General features: G+C 42.2%; 1 long non-coding RNA gene across 1 annotated transcript in view; it reads right to left on the reverse strand.

Annotated features, from left to right (window-relative positions):
• Positions 1-16,175, reverse strand: part of LOC308056704 — an 87,050-nt gene that overhangs the window by 12,187 nt on the left and 58,688 nt on the right. The window contains exon 2 of the long non-coding RNA XR_013924932.1: positions 1-16,175. This exon is cut by the window's left edge and continues 12,187 nt beyond it; it is cut by the window's right edge and continues 24,898 nt beyond it. This is a non-coding gene — a long non-coding RNA (uncharacterized lncRNA).

Raw genomic sequence — 16,175 nt, forward strand, 5'->3', positions numbered from 1 at the left:
CATAAAGCGGACATTGTGAAAAAAATACATACACACTGGTCTCAGGAGTCATACCAGGCAAAAAATGGTTTCAGGCTTTGAAGAATTTTTGATTTTTTGATGCAAACTTACATTTTTTGAAAGGGGTAGGCCCCCCTGGCCACTGCAAAGAGCCTAGGGGAGACCTGGGATTCCAGGCAAGGTGAGAGATCTAAATTTCTTTATATTAAATGAACTATTCCAAGCTTCTAGGAGTTGCTCTTTACTGATGAACAGGTGCTTTCTTCTCATTATTATTTGTATTGAGCTGGTGGTTCTCAAGGTATACTGCATCCTAAATTTATTTAATTAAAATTAAATATCGAAGGATATGTGTTCAATACTAAACTCAGCTTTAGTATTAAAGGAGACTTCAGTGAATTTAGCAGCTTTTGCAAGCAAATATGGAAAAAATGCTTCTGGCTGGAGTAACAAAGGCCATGTGTACATGTATAAACAATGTGAGTACCATGGAGTAGCATAATGCCCATTTTTTCTATGTTTTGCATTTGGAATACTGAGGCATATGGTGGTAAATGACTTGTCTAAAATACATAAAGAAGTACTGGGACGCAGCTGGGAATGGTACCCAGATGCCCTGAGTCTCAGAGTGATACTGCAACTACCAGATGACAGATAGTCTTGCCAGCTTTTATGGAGAGGTTTCATGAAACTATCTGTTCAGTTTGATATGGGATGTTTGCTTTAAGTTGGTGGTCCTGTGAAAAAGCTAATGTTCTGTGATTTGAAGAAAAAGGTTTTGAATTGGAAGTCTGATGCTCTAAGCTTTCTAAAAGGTGTCATGTCACTGAAATCTGAGTGTCTTTAACAGCGTCAAAGCAGGGAACTATGAGTCATAGAATCATTTAGGTTGGAAAAGACCTTCAAGATCATCAAGTCCAGCTGTTAGCCCAGCACTGCCAAGCCCATCACTAAACCATATCCCTAAGCACCTCTTCTACATGCTTTTAAAACACCTCCAGGGATGGTGATTCCACCACCTCCCTGGGCAGCCTGTTCCAATGCTTTCAGTGAATTTTTTTTCCCTAATATCCAATCTAAACCTCCCTTGGCACAACATGAGGCTGTTTCCCCTTCTTCTGTCGCTATTTATCTGGGAGAAAAGACTGACCCCCACCTGTCTACAGCCTTTTCAGGTAGTTTTAGAGAGCAATAAGGTCCCCCTGAACCTCCTCCTCTCCAGACTAATAAAAGAAAAGGCTGCACTTCTAAAAGAATTGTGGAATTTTAATTTGTTCTCATCCCCTTTTCTAGAAAAAATAGTTGCTTTAAGATGATCTTAGAAGCAAGGTTATACCCATGAAGAGACAATATAATATGACCCCTTCCCTCATGTTTAAGTTTCAGGTCCTTTACTAATTTTTAAGTGCTTTGACTTTTCATCTTTCTCTACTTTCTCCCTTTGATAGGGGATTTATTTATTTATTTCACACAAAAATTCTCCTTCCCACTCTCCAGGATGTTAATATCATCTCTGCTTTTGGCTTCGGCTTGAATCCTGGCAAGGAAGCTCTTAATTATTAGGCATTTTTAGAAAAACAAACACAGTTTCAGCTGTTTTGTGCAGAGGAGGAGTGCAAAATGCTAGCTGTTTTCCAGGACACTCTGTAATGCCCTGAAGGGTAATGGTTGAGAGCAAGGGGCTAAAATACATTTTTCAAATCTGGCAGTGTTGCTGACATGATTTTTATTCTGATGTGGACTGGGTTTTCTCTGGACAAATATATGTCTGTACAACAAGTAATATGTGTATCATTTGTATCTGACCTCTAATAGAATCTTGTATCAAACAGCCAAGAGTAGACTTTGCCAATTTATTGATATAATCTGGGGCCACCATGTCCGCTGCAAGATTTTGTAATTTACTTGCTGCAACAAGCGCAGTAACTAAACACAGGCACTGCTGCAGTGTACTCGGGGGCCCTGACTTTTGGTTTTATTTCGAGTGCAAATGAACACTCAAAAGACTTCTGACGAAACAAAACTCTTTAAAAAGCTCTCTTTTGGCTTCTTTACTCCTCTGCAGAGGAATAAAGCGAAGCATGTTGAGGAATGGAAAGCAGTTGAGAAAACACCCCTGGGAAAGAAGGAGGGGAAGGGAAGTGAGGGGTATGAGGTGCTTCTGGTACTTTCTGGGGCTGGGAGAACGAGTGGGGGGAGCAAAGGCATGCAGAGAGGGAACTGATGGGTCATCTGAAAGAAATCCAAGGCTGTTATTGCATTGCAGTGACAAGGGTTGAGTGCGGTTTATTAGATGAGAGTTAGGTGGGCCTGTGGCTAGCCCTCCACAGTGTGTTTGAGAAGACAGCTTCCACCCTGCTGCATTTCAGCTCTCGTGCTTTGTTAAAGAAACAAGGCAGAAAATCAAAACAGCAATATTTTTCAAGGCCAGAGAGACCAGAAGGCTTTGGTTTCAAAGTTCCGTAAATGGAAACTCAAGCCACTTGATTAATTAAAAAAGTTCTACCTTTAAACAGTGATTGAACATTAAAAACTTTTTAGAATAGATTTTCCATCAAATACTGTGACCACTGAATTTTTGACAAAGTACATTAGTTTCATGGAATTCTGTATTTCATGAGGAAATATTTTGGTCTACAGTTTGTGTCTGGCTCCTGAGCTCAGGGCTGTTACGTCAGAACCCGTGGTGGGCTTCTCCTTGTGCCCTGGGCTGTAACCACAAAGTAATTGCTGTGGCTAAAACTAGGCCTAGTGGGTTTTATTTTTGCCACTGCAGTATCTTGAGAGAGGTGGGTGGAAATCACTTCAGAGCCTACCACTGGGCAAAACAAAATCTGAGATGCTGTTGTGCTCCTACAAGAAAGAACCCAATGCAACTGTTCAAGTGCATGCCCCCCAAACTGTGACCTTCATATATGGGGAGGAAACAGCTTGTCTGGATGGTCCCTTCCTTTCAGCTGCCCTAGTCCCACCAACATGTGATTTGGGGAAAAAGAGGCCACACACACCATATAGCAACAGTGAAAGATGGCATGGAATTGCTGGTGGCTGTGGAGACCTTTGTGTAGCCAAGGAGAAATCCAGGTGGAAAGACACAGCTGAAGAAAGCTAGCTTTAGCTGGAGTCTTTTGGGGCTAAAGTTTGCTTTGTGGGACTCAGTCTCTACTTTCATCCTTGCCATGTCTGGTTTCCATTAGAGTGCAAACATTACAGATATCCTTTTTTAATACCAAAAAGGTGAAAGGCCTTTGGGAAGTGAACAGCCCTATAGCCACTGAGTGTCCCAAAGCAGGGGACTGTAAAATGCAGAAGATTAGATATATGCAAAAAAAATTAGGTTCTGTTAACACCGGGGACAGAATTACCCTAACAGTACTGGAATTCTTAATTTTAAAAAATAAATAACCATAAAGTCATAGCTGTTGTACTGTGGGTTGTAATGTTGGTCCAGGTTGCTGAGTTGAACTCAGTTAACTTTCCTGTACCCGTTTACATTTCAGATAAACCTTTTCAAGAAAGGATTCAAAGAAGTGGAAGTATCTGTCATCTCATTAGCCACAGAATCTGCCTGTGCTGGTAACCAAGCTTTTTATAATAACTTTACCTTTTTCATGGTTTTCTCTGTGCATTCTTTAAATGAGAGGAGGGCAAAACAAAACGTGATGAAGCTCTGCAGTTTTACCTATTACATGATTTATGTCTCAATGCACCAGAAGAAGTGGTATGGGTCTCGGATAAATGTGAAATTCGCATTATTCAGAAGTCTCCTTTTCAGAAGGAAAGCAAATGCACTGACTTACACCCACTGTCTTTTGGCTCCAAGACCAGGGTGGAGCTTTGTTTGTTAAAATAAACAAAGGATCTTTTAATGGCTTTGGTGGACCTCATAGTCTCAAAGCTTGTGGGCTCTGTCTGAATCAATACTGTTGAAAATACCTGTTTTCTCAAGCAAGAGGCAATTAAACCCCATAATTTCTGGAGCCAGCGATACTAAAGCACATCAGAACGTCTTTCCATTGCTTTCAGGGGGGCACACATACTGTCCTCTTAACACACGTCTATTTGTAGAACTCTGTCAGTTCTTATTAGCCTGGAGTAGAATTCTGTAATTAAAATATGAAATCCTGAAAATTACTATTTGTCACTTCCTTTTCCTTCTGGCACTTACACACAACAATAACAAGCACTCAAAAAGCTTTAAATAAATGAAGTTCCTTTGCCTTATTAAAGCTCTGAGAAAATTACTGAAGTAAATATAATTGCACTGGACTTGATATGGAAGGGAAAATATAATTTTGGGTCAGGAAACTGGTTTCTCACTGAAGAACTAATGTCACACCATCTTGAAATGTAGCTCTGAGGAGAACAAAAGAGGAAGAATAATATTTAAAGTAGAAAAATGTACTCGCAAACACAGAAGGTTAACAAAGACATGGTAACATCAGTCTGTGTGAAATAAAATAATCCAGAGATTCTTCTTAATGAAAAGTGTAGGTATTACTTCAGGCTATTTGTATCATCAATACTGTTTCTAAAGGGATGCTTAAACCAACTTTTGCCTTATGCAAGACTTTTTGTTTTAAACAAGGATGTTTATTGCACTGCTTTAGTGTGACACTGAGAAAGTTATAGAGATCAAAGCCGACACGTTGTAGGCTATGTTCAGCTTAAGAAAGTATCTGCCTTTCATCCCCAACCTATAAGACCAAGCATAGGTGCCATTTTCAGGTTGCTTGTCCTCAGTTGTTACCTGCTGGAGTTCACATATTACTTTGGGTTGAAATCCTGACTCCACTAAGATAATTACTAATTCTGGCACTGTTTTTGATGGGGTCAGCAAGCAGGCATCTACACTGAGAAGTAAATAAAGAAAAATTAAACTGAAACCTTTGCATTTAAATGTCATTGTTTTATATTTTCTCATAGGAAATTCAGTTTAGAAGGGATGAGTGACTATAATTTTGAAAATAAACATTGCCTTTTTGTATTTGATTTTTTGAGTTATTTTTATTAAATGTATCTCAAATACATGTATTTATGTTGACTTGTGTGTTCTTTTTTTAATTTTCAAACAAGGAAAAAACGTGCTCTTGAGACTCCTGACAACAAACCCCTTTCCCACAGGATTTTCTCAGGGGCTGCCAGTGGTCCAATCTGCAGGTGCTGTGCTGTCAAGCAGAGGTGACCAAAACTACAATGTCTCCCTCTGCTATTGGCTCTGCCCTTACTTGTTTCATAGCCTTGGCAACCAATTCAACATCCTTGGATATATCACTACCTGGTGTAAATTGTCACATTGCCATATAAGCCATTAACATTGTCAGTGAGGCTCTGTCTCACCGTGCCTTGGTTTACTCTTGTGGTGAAATGAGCAGAACTGGCTGGACTTGCCAAGTGCATTGCACTGGGTAAATAGCGAACAGATGTCAAATGCTCTGGGCTTCTCCGATGGGGAAAAATACCAACCACCCACCAACAAAAAAGAAGCTGTAGGAATGGCTAGGAGTGGTGTTATATTCAGAAATCTTCACAGAGCTGGCAGGTGAATTATTAGGAAAGTGAGCTGTGGTAAATACTGGTTACTCTTAATTCCTCATTAAAATATTTGCTTACAGATCTAAGTTCTTCTGAGCAGTTGTTTTGAAGTCATGGTAATGGGTACATTTGAGTCATGTAATGTTTAACTTGCAGTATTCTATTTGCTCAAGGTTTCGAAAGTATTATAAGATAAAATGCGTGTTGTGGGAGAGAAAAAGTCAAACAATATCTGAATTCCAGTCAGGCTCCAGGAAGACACAAGACTCTTGCTTATCTATTAAGAAGTAAACATTTGCAGCTATATTTTGTTCACTACCAAACTACCAAAAAACTACTTTTATACTGCATGATATAAATCATGATTTTTCCCTTAGGAAGCTACCAATTGTCTGGAAATTGGTATTATGCATAGAAACCTAACCCTACATAATGGGTGTAACTTCTGAAAAAAAGGGTCATTGAAGCTTAGTTTTGGTTGTTGTTTTTTTTGTAATGACATGGTTGCATAGATTTTTTTTGCCTAGCTGCAAAGGACTATGCTGTACAAACTGTAATGAAGAACTGACATGCAAATGATAGCAAAAAGGTGTCAAAGTAAGTCTCCTTTGATGGCTTCCATGGCTGCTTACATGCTTTATCCCTCACACTGCAGCAAACTGAAAAGCAGAAGGAGCAGTGACTAGCCCGAGACAGGGAGTGTGCAAGACATGACAGACTCACTGGGGAACACAAGCTGTCCCCAGCTCACAACAGTTGAAGTGCTGCTGTGGTGGGATGGCGAGGATAAGCGAGGATGTGGGCTCCTGGAGGCATCCTGGGAGAAGGAGGACAGTCTCGTAGAAAACCCTGGGGGACACCACCAGGCCTGAACTCCTGGTGGCTCCAGGCAATGAACTTTCAAGCCTGGTAACAAAAATACAGCTGCAGGTTTGCAAGTGCTCAATTTTAGTCATCAGTGATAAAATTATTCTTTTAAAATGATTAAATTTTATTAATATCTATTGAAGAGACTGTGGTTATGGGAGGGTGGGTGTTTAAAAACTCTTTCTATTTCTTGGAAGGTTAGACATGTTCAGCAGGCAGTGGCTTCCTCTGATGTCAGCCAGCAGCCACAGCAGAAAGCAATGCCCACATCCATGGCGTGAGCCCGTGCAGGAGTGGGGCTATCGCATGCTCTCCAAGGTAAACACCTGCAGTACTGTTACCTCACCCACGGAGAGGGAGCTTCTTCCAAAATATGAGTTAGGGAACCTAATGCACTGCCCCACATACGGGTGGCAGCAGCTTCCAGCAGCTCTTTGCACCCATGCTCTGCATTTTACTTCATCCCTCTTTCTGGCTATGGCCCTGCTGATGCTGCAGGGTGCCCTTTGATTGCTGTAAGCTCTGCAAGAGTGTGCAAGAATGTCTTTCTCCTGCACTAAGAATTAATTTGCAGGGCTGCAGCTCATATGAATAATTTATATGACTCCTTCCTGCCTGCTTCCCTTTGCTCTTGTTAAATCTAAGTTTTGTGAGTCTTCTGTACCACCCTTCCTGAGGGCGAGTGATAATGTAGTGCTTGACAGGGACTGCTGGAAGGACAAACTTTGTCAGAAAGTCTCCACAGTTTACAATGGTTAAATGTTTGTTTGGCTACATTATTATCAATTCCTTGTCAAGGACCTTGGGGGAAAAAAAAATAACACTTTAGGCAAAAAACATGTTTCTGTGCAAACTGACACATGCTTAGATGTGTGCTTATCTCAGAAATCCAAAGCAATAGTCTCTGCTATCCTGATTTACCACACCCACAACTCGCACCCCCAATATTTTAAAAGAAATTGCTTGTACACAAGCTTAGAAAAACAGGGATAGAGAAAATAAATTTAGTAATATAATTAAGTTATTGTAGAAAGACTTGAACCAAATGAGATTTCAGTTGAAGAGGAAAAAACCAGGCAATTTGGGATAGTAGCTGAAGAACGTATATTGGCCCTGATTAACTGCACAGGGCACATGAAGGGTTTTCTGGATACCAGTACTTCTGTAAGAAAAGTAGGATCCTAGCCCTTGCTTTTGAAGGCTGAATTTCCAACTATGAACCAGACGGAGAGGGGGTCATGGATGAGGAGTCCTTTTCTGCCCAAGTGTAGCCATAAAACCATTGGTATGCTGGGGAAAAAGTGTTTTCCCCATATAGGTAACTTCAGCCCTGTTTTGTTGGTTTTTTCCCTTCTTTCTAGCTGAGGCCCATGTGCTAAAAGCTGGAGGGGGTCCTGTGTGGGCTGCAGGACTGCACAGCCCTGGGGAAGGCATCTGTGCAACCCCTCTGGGGTGTGGGCATCTTGGCCGTGGGTGGTCCCACTGCTACGGGGGTAAGTGGCAAGCACCCCCTTGTCTCCACTGTTTCACTTAGAAAGGTCTTTTCCTTCACGAGAAACTGTTTCATTTAGTTTCCCTCTGGTGTGCTGTGTTGACCTGGATGTGCTGGAGGACCTGCACCCATTCCCCACCAGTGTTTCTCACTCCATACCGCCATCTCTCATGTTGCTCCAGAAATTTTATCAACAGCGCGGAAGGCTGAGCCTGCAGGGAGGGGAAAGCTGGTGAGCACCAACTGCAGAAATGACGGTGGAGAGAAGAGCTGGACCAGGGGGATGTTCTGACCTGCTCACACTCTGCTGCAGCAGGACCTTGGCTAAGCCTTTTCACCTCTCCATGTCGCTCCTTTCCTGTCCTTCCTCCAGTCTATTTAGACAGTGAATGACTTAGGGCAGGCCTGTCTTTTCTTGACAGTGTGTGTACGGTGACTAACATAACAGACTTGTGATTTCATCTGGGACTGCTGCTCCAGTTCAAGTAGTACCCAAAATACATGTTTAGGCTCCAAGTAATTAATCTCTAAGTAGTATCTGCTGGTGGAAGGTGCAACTGCCCTCTGTTATTCAGAAATCACAGTTTCTGTTCTGAGTTAGTGCTTCCACATGAAACCAAACACTTATGGATCTTTGAGAAGTTTGGTCTCAAGTGCAAAGGGGTTTATACTTTGAACATGTTGCTATGAACGTACTGTGCTCCAGCCTGCAGTCCCGCACATGTATGACATGCTTCCTTGGTACTTGACAAATTCTTACAGTCTCTTGATAGGGATTTTTTGATAATACTTCGCATTCCCATAATGTCTGTTCCAATTCCTCTCACCTTCCCAGGTGAGGACTAAGACTCAGCTAGGGAGGTATTTAAAACAACCCCCAGTGGATTTTGTTTTTGTTTCTTTAACTATGCCATAGCTGCATCTTGTATTTATGCAGGATCTTGGTGGCTGCTCAGTGGACATACGTCCTGGGTGCTCCTTCAGCAGGCTGCCCTCAGGATGGATGTTAAAGGCATTTTCTCCACATCACTGATGGCAAACTGCAGGCCCTGCTGTCAACAGTGGCACCATTCTCATTCAGCTGAAATGGAAATGGACTTAGTCCTTCAGTCTCCACAGTTAGTCTATCTCCAGTTTAGTAATCAATGACACCATTAAGTTTGTGCTGGAGGTTTTGAGGCATCGGTTTTACACCAGGCCACCCAGGAGCCAGGTGGCAAGAACAGAAATGCAGCTACGATGAAGTTTTCCTGCTTGTTGTGCTTTGTGTTGCTCTCAGCACGTGTAGGACAATGCCTCCCAGAAACTCTCCTAATGTCCCCACCTGGAGGCAAATACTATCCTGATTTTGGCGTGGGAAATGAGGGCATAAGAAAGGGAGTAGAGCTAATAAAGAAGGGTAGATGCAGAGACACTTATCACCAGAGATACACAGATGTCAGGCTTGCTTCCTCCCAGGGAATACTCCTGGAAGACAGTTTTTGCCTGTCTTAATGGAGGATAAATGTAATTTGCTCCATCCTGCAGTTAAAAGTAGAAAACGGAGGGGGGGATTCTTCTGCCAGCATATCTAGCTACTAAAGTAAATTTTCCTTCAAAAAATCTTTTCCACCTGCCATAAAGTGACATAAAATTCTGTTTCTATAAGGCAGCAGATCATCCTAGACGATTACTTGTTGCAGACTAATTGCGTGAGACTGTTTTAATACCACAGACACACTGAGACATTGAACTGCAGATTAACCATGCATCAGATACCTGACCTGACTTGCTATTATCCCAAAACCTTGTGATGTTTAGTTTGCCAGCCAAGCATGTGAAATGGGATTGCTGACATCAGGGTACAATATGAAGAAGGACGGTCCGACCGGGAGAGCGGGAGGGACGCGTCGCGTTTTTATGGGCTGACATCACATCTGGAAAGTTGCTGCCCTCTGGTGAGTCAGTACACTAAAGGCAATCATACGAGTCTGATCATCCAATCGCTTGGATGGAGGAAAATGTGCTGTTTCTGCCAGCAGACTCGTTGTAACTAAGCCCCTGCCTTTATCAAGGAGTTCTGAGAACAACTCAAAGAGCCCATTGATAAATTTCCACCTGTTTTCCTTGACTGCAACCTCATTTGCCATTTGCAGGTTTTCTAAGCTACATAGGTGTGTGTTGCCTGATGAGCCTTTACCAAGCTGTGCTTTTACTGGATTGAAGCAGGAATGTCTTCTATTTGGCTGCTGACCTTGGTGGTCTTGTTCCCGCCTGAAGCACTGGACCCCCACTCCTGTACAAAACATGATGGTGGGAATGATGCACTTGACACGCTCCTCTTTTGGACAGTCTGGATAGTTTTCAATACCTTTGCTGGTAGGAAAACCCGGGAGTTAGAGAAAGATGATAACAAGCAATTTTTGGTATCTCCTCTGTAGTCTAAAGCCTCAGGAGGTTTTTGCTTCTGTTCTACTGCTGGCTGCCATAGCTCTTGAGATGCCAGCCAAGATTTTTTTTGAGGGTCTGATCTCTTATTCACTACGGATTTTACTAGCAGGAAAAAAATTAGATATTGCAGTGTCATAATGGTTTCAAATATCTACCTCTTATAGTCATTGTCCCATCACACAGGTGTAGAGCATCTCTTTGTTGTGGTTTTCATCAAGTACCCTGTTGTCTTCTGCTGCAAACAGATCTGAGAATTACTTGCTCATTGGTTACCTATCACCTCTATAATACACCCCAATGTTCCTTTCTCTTTCTTTCCATCTTTTGAGATGGGCAAAGAACTGGAGAAAACCTTAAAGGCAAAGACACTACTGTACATCTGGGGAGAAAAGTGGCTAACTACTACCATCTCCGAACAGCAGGGACTGTCAAACTCACTTAGTAATTTCTGTATCAACCCAACAGGTGCGCTTCAGTGTGTCTGTGGAAAGATCAGTCTTATTTATCAAAATCTTTTGCTGGCAGAGAACCAGTCACCACCTTAGTGGCCAATCATGCTCCTTTTAAAAAATACACATCTTAATGTAGGCATGATTCCATTCAGTTTTAACTTCCACCCATCGAATAACATCATGTCTTACTTGTTTGATGAAACGTCCCCCAAATGTAGGTACAGACAGGCTGTGGCCAAATCACTGTTTAAGCTTTTGCTGCATTAATCAGTGAGATTTCTCAAGTATCTCTTGTTACAAGCAGCTGTTTTGCTGGAATGTACTCTGAAGCGTAGGCATCAGGACTGGACAGAGATTTACAGGATCAGCCTGCAACTGCTGCAATATTTGCAAAAGTAACGTAGAGCTCTAACTCTTGCTAACAGATCTCACCAGCTTCTGGTGGGACTTAGGCTCTGTGGCCTTTCAGATACACCTTTTTTAGTAAGAGCTGGCACCATCATTTTATTGTGACTATAGTTTTATGAATCGTATCTGTCTAGTTCTTAAGAAGGCCTCAAATAGTTATTTTTAGTCTGGTGGGACTTACAGATGGGAAGTGCCAGTATCTGGGGAGCATATTAGTTTAGTCTTGGTGAAAAGTTAGAATCACCCTAAAATGTGTGTTTTGGACAAATGGGACCAGCTGCCCCCTGAAAGTATCTGCCTCTAAATGCAGAGGAACCCTGAACAGCTGTGGTAGTCTCATTTCCTGATTCTTAGATGGCTGAGCATGATAAAAATCCCAGAGAACATTATTGCGCTGTGTTCTGTGATTTGAACAGTATTAATGTTTTATGTCTAATGGTGGTATTTCTTTGTCACCAGTGAAAACAGGATTAACACAAAGCATCCCACTGCTCTGGAGTGCCGCCGGGGACTGGTGTTGAAGCAAGAGAAATTGAGACTCTTGCGGGGGCTGGCAGAGCGTGCAGGCTGTGAGCAGGGACACCCTGATGTTAGTGCCAATACCCAGGCAGCTGTGCTGCTTTTGCCAGAGGTGGCAAGACTTCCAAAGGGATTTCTCAGATAAATCCTTCTCCTCCCTTCCTGCTCTATCCTCCTTCCTGCACGAAAAATCCTGCCCAGCTGAAGCCGGTCCAGAGAATTGCAGGGAATGGGCTATTTTTATTTCAGCTGCATCCCAATAGTGTGCAGGGAGGACAACTCCTGCTGAATGAACAGGAAGGAGAGGAGGTTTGGCACATGGCATTATCCCAAAGCATTTCTGGTCTGTGCTGTTAACCCCTTGATTGCTATTTTATAACAACCGTCTCCTCTTCCAGTCTACATATAGCCTTCCAGCTCACATAGATCTCTCACGATTTCACATAGACCTGGGCTTTCCGCTGCCACAAGGTCTGAGAGGCTCTGTTCAGTCATTCTGCAGATAAGTCTGAACGGGCTCTTGGCAGAGATATATCCTTGCAGCTCCTCAGGACGGTTATTGCTCCAGGGCAAGGACACACACAGGTGTGCCACAGCCAGCCAGCTACATGGGTATCAGAAGGAAAGCAGAAATGTTGAAATCTCTGGAAATGTGCCTCCGTACTCTGCTTTCTTCAGTATGCCAGATGTGGGCTGTTTGAGAATTTTCTTTCCCTAATGGATCTTAAGGCGAGTTCTAAAAGGCTGGGCTGAGTTTACACCCGCTGGAGTTTATAGAGGTGTTCTGCAATAATAAATAAAAAAAAACAACAACCAGAAATTGAAAGATGGAGACAGACTTGTTTGGAAGCTCCCAGTAAAGATCTCATTCCTCTTTGAAAGCCTGTGGGAGCTCTCTCTGCAAGGCTGTTGGAACTGAATGAAACAGGGGAGTACATATGCAAATTCTTGCCCAGAAATTCTCTAAATCCAACTTGAAAGTGAGAGAAGTGGTGATCAGTAAATCATGAGTGACAGAAGCTTGTGTTTGCTTTTCACATGTAGCAGTGGTATCAGAGCCTTTTTTCACAAGGAAGGCAGCAAAGGCAGGAAAATATACAGGCTGTTTTTGAAAGGAGCTTTCAATTCAGTGAAAGCAAACCCTACCATTAGTGCTGTTGGGAACTTCCTGTTTAACTTGGTGTTTTCAGTGAATAATAGCCGGGAAGGTCACCTGTTGAGTAGGCAGGATGTATGGGATAGAACTACAGCCCACTCCTTCCTTACAACTGAAGGTGATACACCTGATCACTCAGCTGCAAAGGCAGGAGCACTGCTGGGTTGTGTTGCTTGCAGTAGCAGCACGTTGGGGATGCATACAGTGATGTCATCAGCCACAGGAGTCCTTCTTCTGCATACAACATAGTCATTTCATCACAGAGACAAAAATAAAGGTACGAGTGCTCAGTAGATGCTAAAAATATAATCAGATTTTGGGATGCATATGTGGTCCCACTGCACAAGAGTAGCAAAGGTCTTTGTCTTGCCTTCAGAAAGTTTGTATTAATGATTTGAAGAATGCCTATTATTTCATCCTAGTGGTTAAATGCTTTGTTTGCTAGCAGATCAAAGGTATTCCAGAGCAGATTTCTCTCCATATTGTTTGAGAAATTGTGGTTATAGACCACCAACGTTCATTGGCCATCTACCAGACAGACGTTTATGGCCATTTGGCAAAGATGCTGGGAAAAGTATGTAGTTTGCTACTATTGGCAAAATCCTATTCCATCCTATTAAGTGTGGACAGCACATGAAAGTAGATGGTAATAAATACAATATGTAGGTGCATTAAAGCCAGTCTTGAAAAGATCTGAGTGTTTAGTAAAAGAAAACAACCCAAACAAAAACCTATCTGAGAATTTTGTAGCTTTATCAGGTCTGAAAAATTTGAGACTGGCCAAAAAAGTACTTGGTGATTTTCAGGAGCCAATGGAAACTTAAACTGGTGGGTGTTTTTCAGTAGATTTCTAAAGTAATCCACAGAAAATGCTTCATATCCTGTAATTTTTGTAATATAGGATCATAAATAGTTGTCATCCAGGCTAACCATTCTGCCTGCACATAAATCACTTGCCTCTTTCTGTGGCCTGGAGATGGTGTGAGGGAAATCCTGTTGCTCTTAATCATGAATGTTCACCTCTGTTCTTGGAGCAAAGGATTCCCCTCGTTAAATACTGAATTTCCATTGGGGATGGGAAGGATGGCAGTGTTCCTCCAAGTGCAAGATGCTCAGGGAAGTACTGCTGCAATGTTAGTATGAGCTATTGGAATGCTAGCTAAACTTTAACCTAATTTCCACCACAAAACCGATGGTTTTGAGTGGTCAAGGCAGGAGACCAGGGGAAAAAACCTCCTGTCAATAGTGCCGTTTAATGTACAGCTTTGGGATATTTTGGTTCATCTCTGTAGGTAGCTAAGTCAGTGTCCTGGTGATAGGGAAAGGAGAGAAGGGCGGCATACTTCAGTTAAAGTGTTGACTGAATCCTTTGTCACAGACCATCTGTGTGACATAAGACAAGTTGGACTGGTCCTGCAGCACCTCACTACAAGCCTCGCTACAGGGATGACTTTGGCTTGGGTCGGTTTTTTTCAAGACCAGTGCTCATCTGCAAAGGAGGACCCTGGGCTCTGTGTCCGCAAGGATGTGACTGCTCAGTTGCAGCAAGAAACCTAGGGGCTACTTTTAAGAAAGGAGTGAGGTTTCAGGCACACCTTTCTGCATAGCATTTGTCCAGCTACAGACGGTTCCCCGTGCAGCAGCTGGTTTTACTGCACTGCTTCCCTTGGATATTCCCTCCTCTGGTGCAATGCACAGGGAGCTTTCCTTGCTGTTCCTGGCCTTTTGGATCTCGCTCCAAGAAACATATACTGAAGTGTTAGGTAATTCAACATCTGACTTGAGGTTAGCTTTAATCTTACATTGAATCTAGCCTTGAGTAACTTGTCTGAAGTCATCAGTTCAGATCTCCCATGTTCAGAGTCTGGGTTTATGCAAGCATGGAATAAGAACAATCTCTTTTCGCTCACTAGATTTTTCACTGAGTTTTTCACCAATACAGAATAAAAGATGAAAGGGACTCCAGCTAACACCACCAGGTGCCTGAGAAAGCCCTGGCAGCCCCTGCCTCCCCCTTGGCCCTTTCCCATCAGGCAGGGTATACAGAAGAAGACGGCAGAAGGCATCAAGCAAATCTGCAGCATAATTCAGACTACCAAAAATTAGAGGTGTAGTCACAGTTCAGCTTCTTGGGTGAAAGAAGGAATTCTTTATACTAAGGCAGAGATTTACCTCAGTAATACTGGGGGTTCTCTTGAAATACTCGATGTATTTCCTAATGTCATTTTCCTGTTGTCTTCAACTTGTTTTCTTAGTATTTTTCCGACTCACATAAAGACAAAGAAATATCTTGTTTCATGTTGTTCATGTAACTGCTTGGCTAAGCACATAAAATACAGGTATTTATTTACATTTTAGGTGACAATACAAATGTCCAAAGAGAGCAGACAGCCTCTTAACTAAATTTCTTCCATCCTGTCACACTGCTATCAGGTCTTGGAAACTGTTAATTTAGTGGGAACAAATGATGGGTTTGGTTTAATGTTGAAAGAAAGCTCAGTTTCATTGTCACTGGACAAACTTTTTAGAAGGGACCTAATATTGGGAAAACAAACATAGAAATGGTCACTCAGAAATTTATGTATAGGTTATCGTTTTTGAGCAGAAGTTCGTCTCAATAAGAAGTCCACCCAGGGCAACCTGGAGTTTGGTATGTAAGTTTGATGTTATCAGAGGGGACTTTTACCTCTCCTTCTCCCCTCCTCCCACTCAGGGAGGCTCCGGTTTTTGTTGTCCCACAGTCTTGGAAATGTGACAGTGTCACCTTTTGAGGCAAAGATAGAAGTAAAAGTCTTAAAAATGTGTTTTGAGTAATGTTTCTGAAGGAGATTAACTTAATTTGTCCCAAATTCTCCCTGTGGCAGGGCTGGGAGAAGTTCAGTATTGTAGTAAGTTGTTGTCTCTTACTTAACATAGAGGATGAGTCATTATACCTGTACTGGCAGTGAATAGACTTAATCCTCTGAATGGCAGTGAACTGATCAAGGAAGGGTTTTCTTGTTGTGCTTAATGACATACCTGTATGAAACTTGAACTAACCTGTTACCATTGTCAGCCTGTCTGAAAAAGCAGGTGACTATGGGTGGGGAGTGAAAAAGAAAGTCTAACAGGTTGCTGATATGGCATTTTCAAATCGCCTCCTCAAGCCTGTTAATTTTAACTTTTGGACTTTGTAACGTAGCCCACAGAAACCACACAATTTACCACCTTTGCCTCTTAATATTATTGCATGTGAAAAAAAAAAAAGAGGAGAAGGTTGTCTGCAGTGTGATACAACCCTTCCAAGTACAGAAGGTGATAGTCCCTGATGCAATGG

This window comes from Falco punctatus (genome assembly GCF_963210335.1).
Source record: "Falco punctatus genome assembly, chromosome: Z".
NCBI classification, from domain to species: Eukaryota; Metazoa; Chordata; class Aves; order Falconiformes; family Falconidae; genus Falco; species Falco punctatus.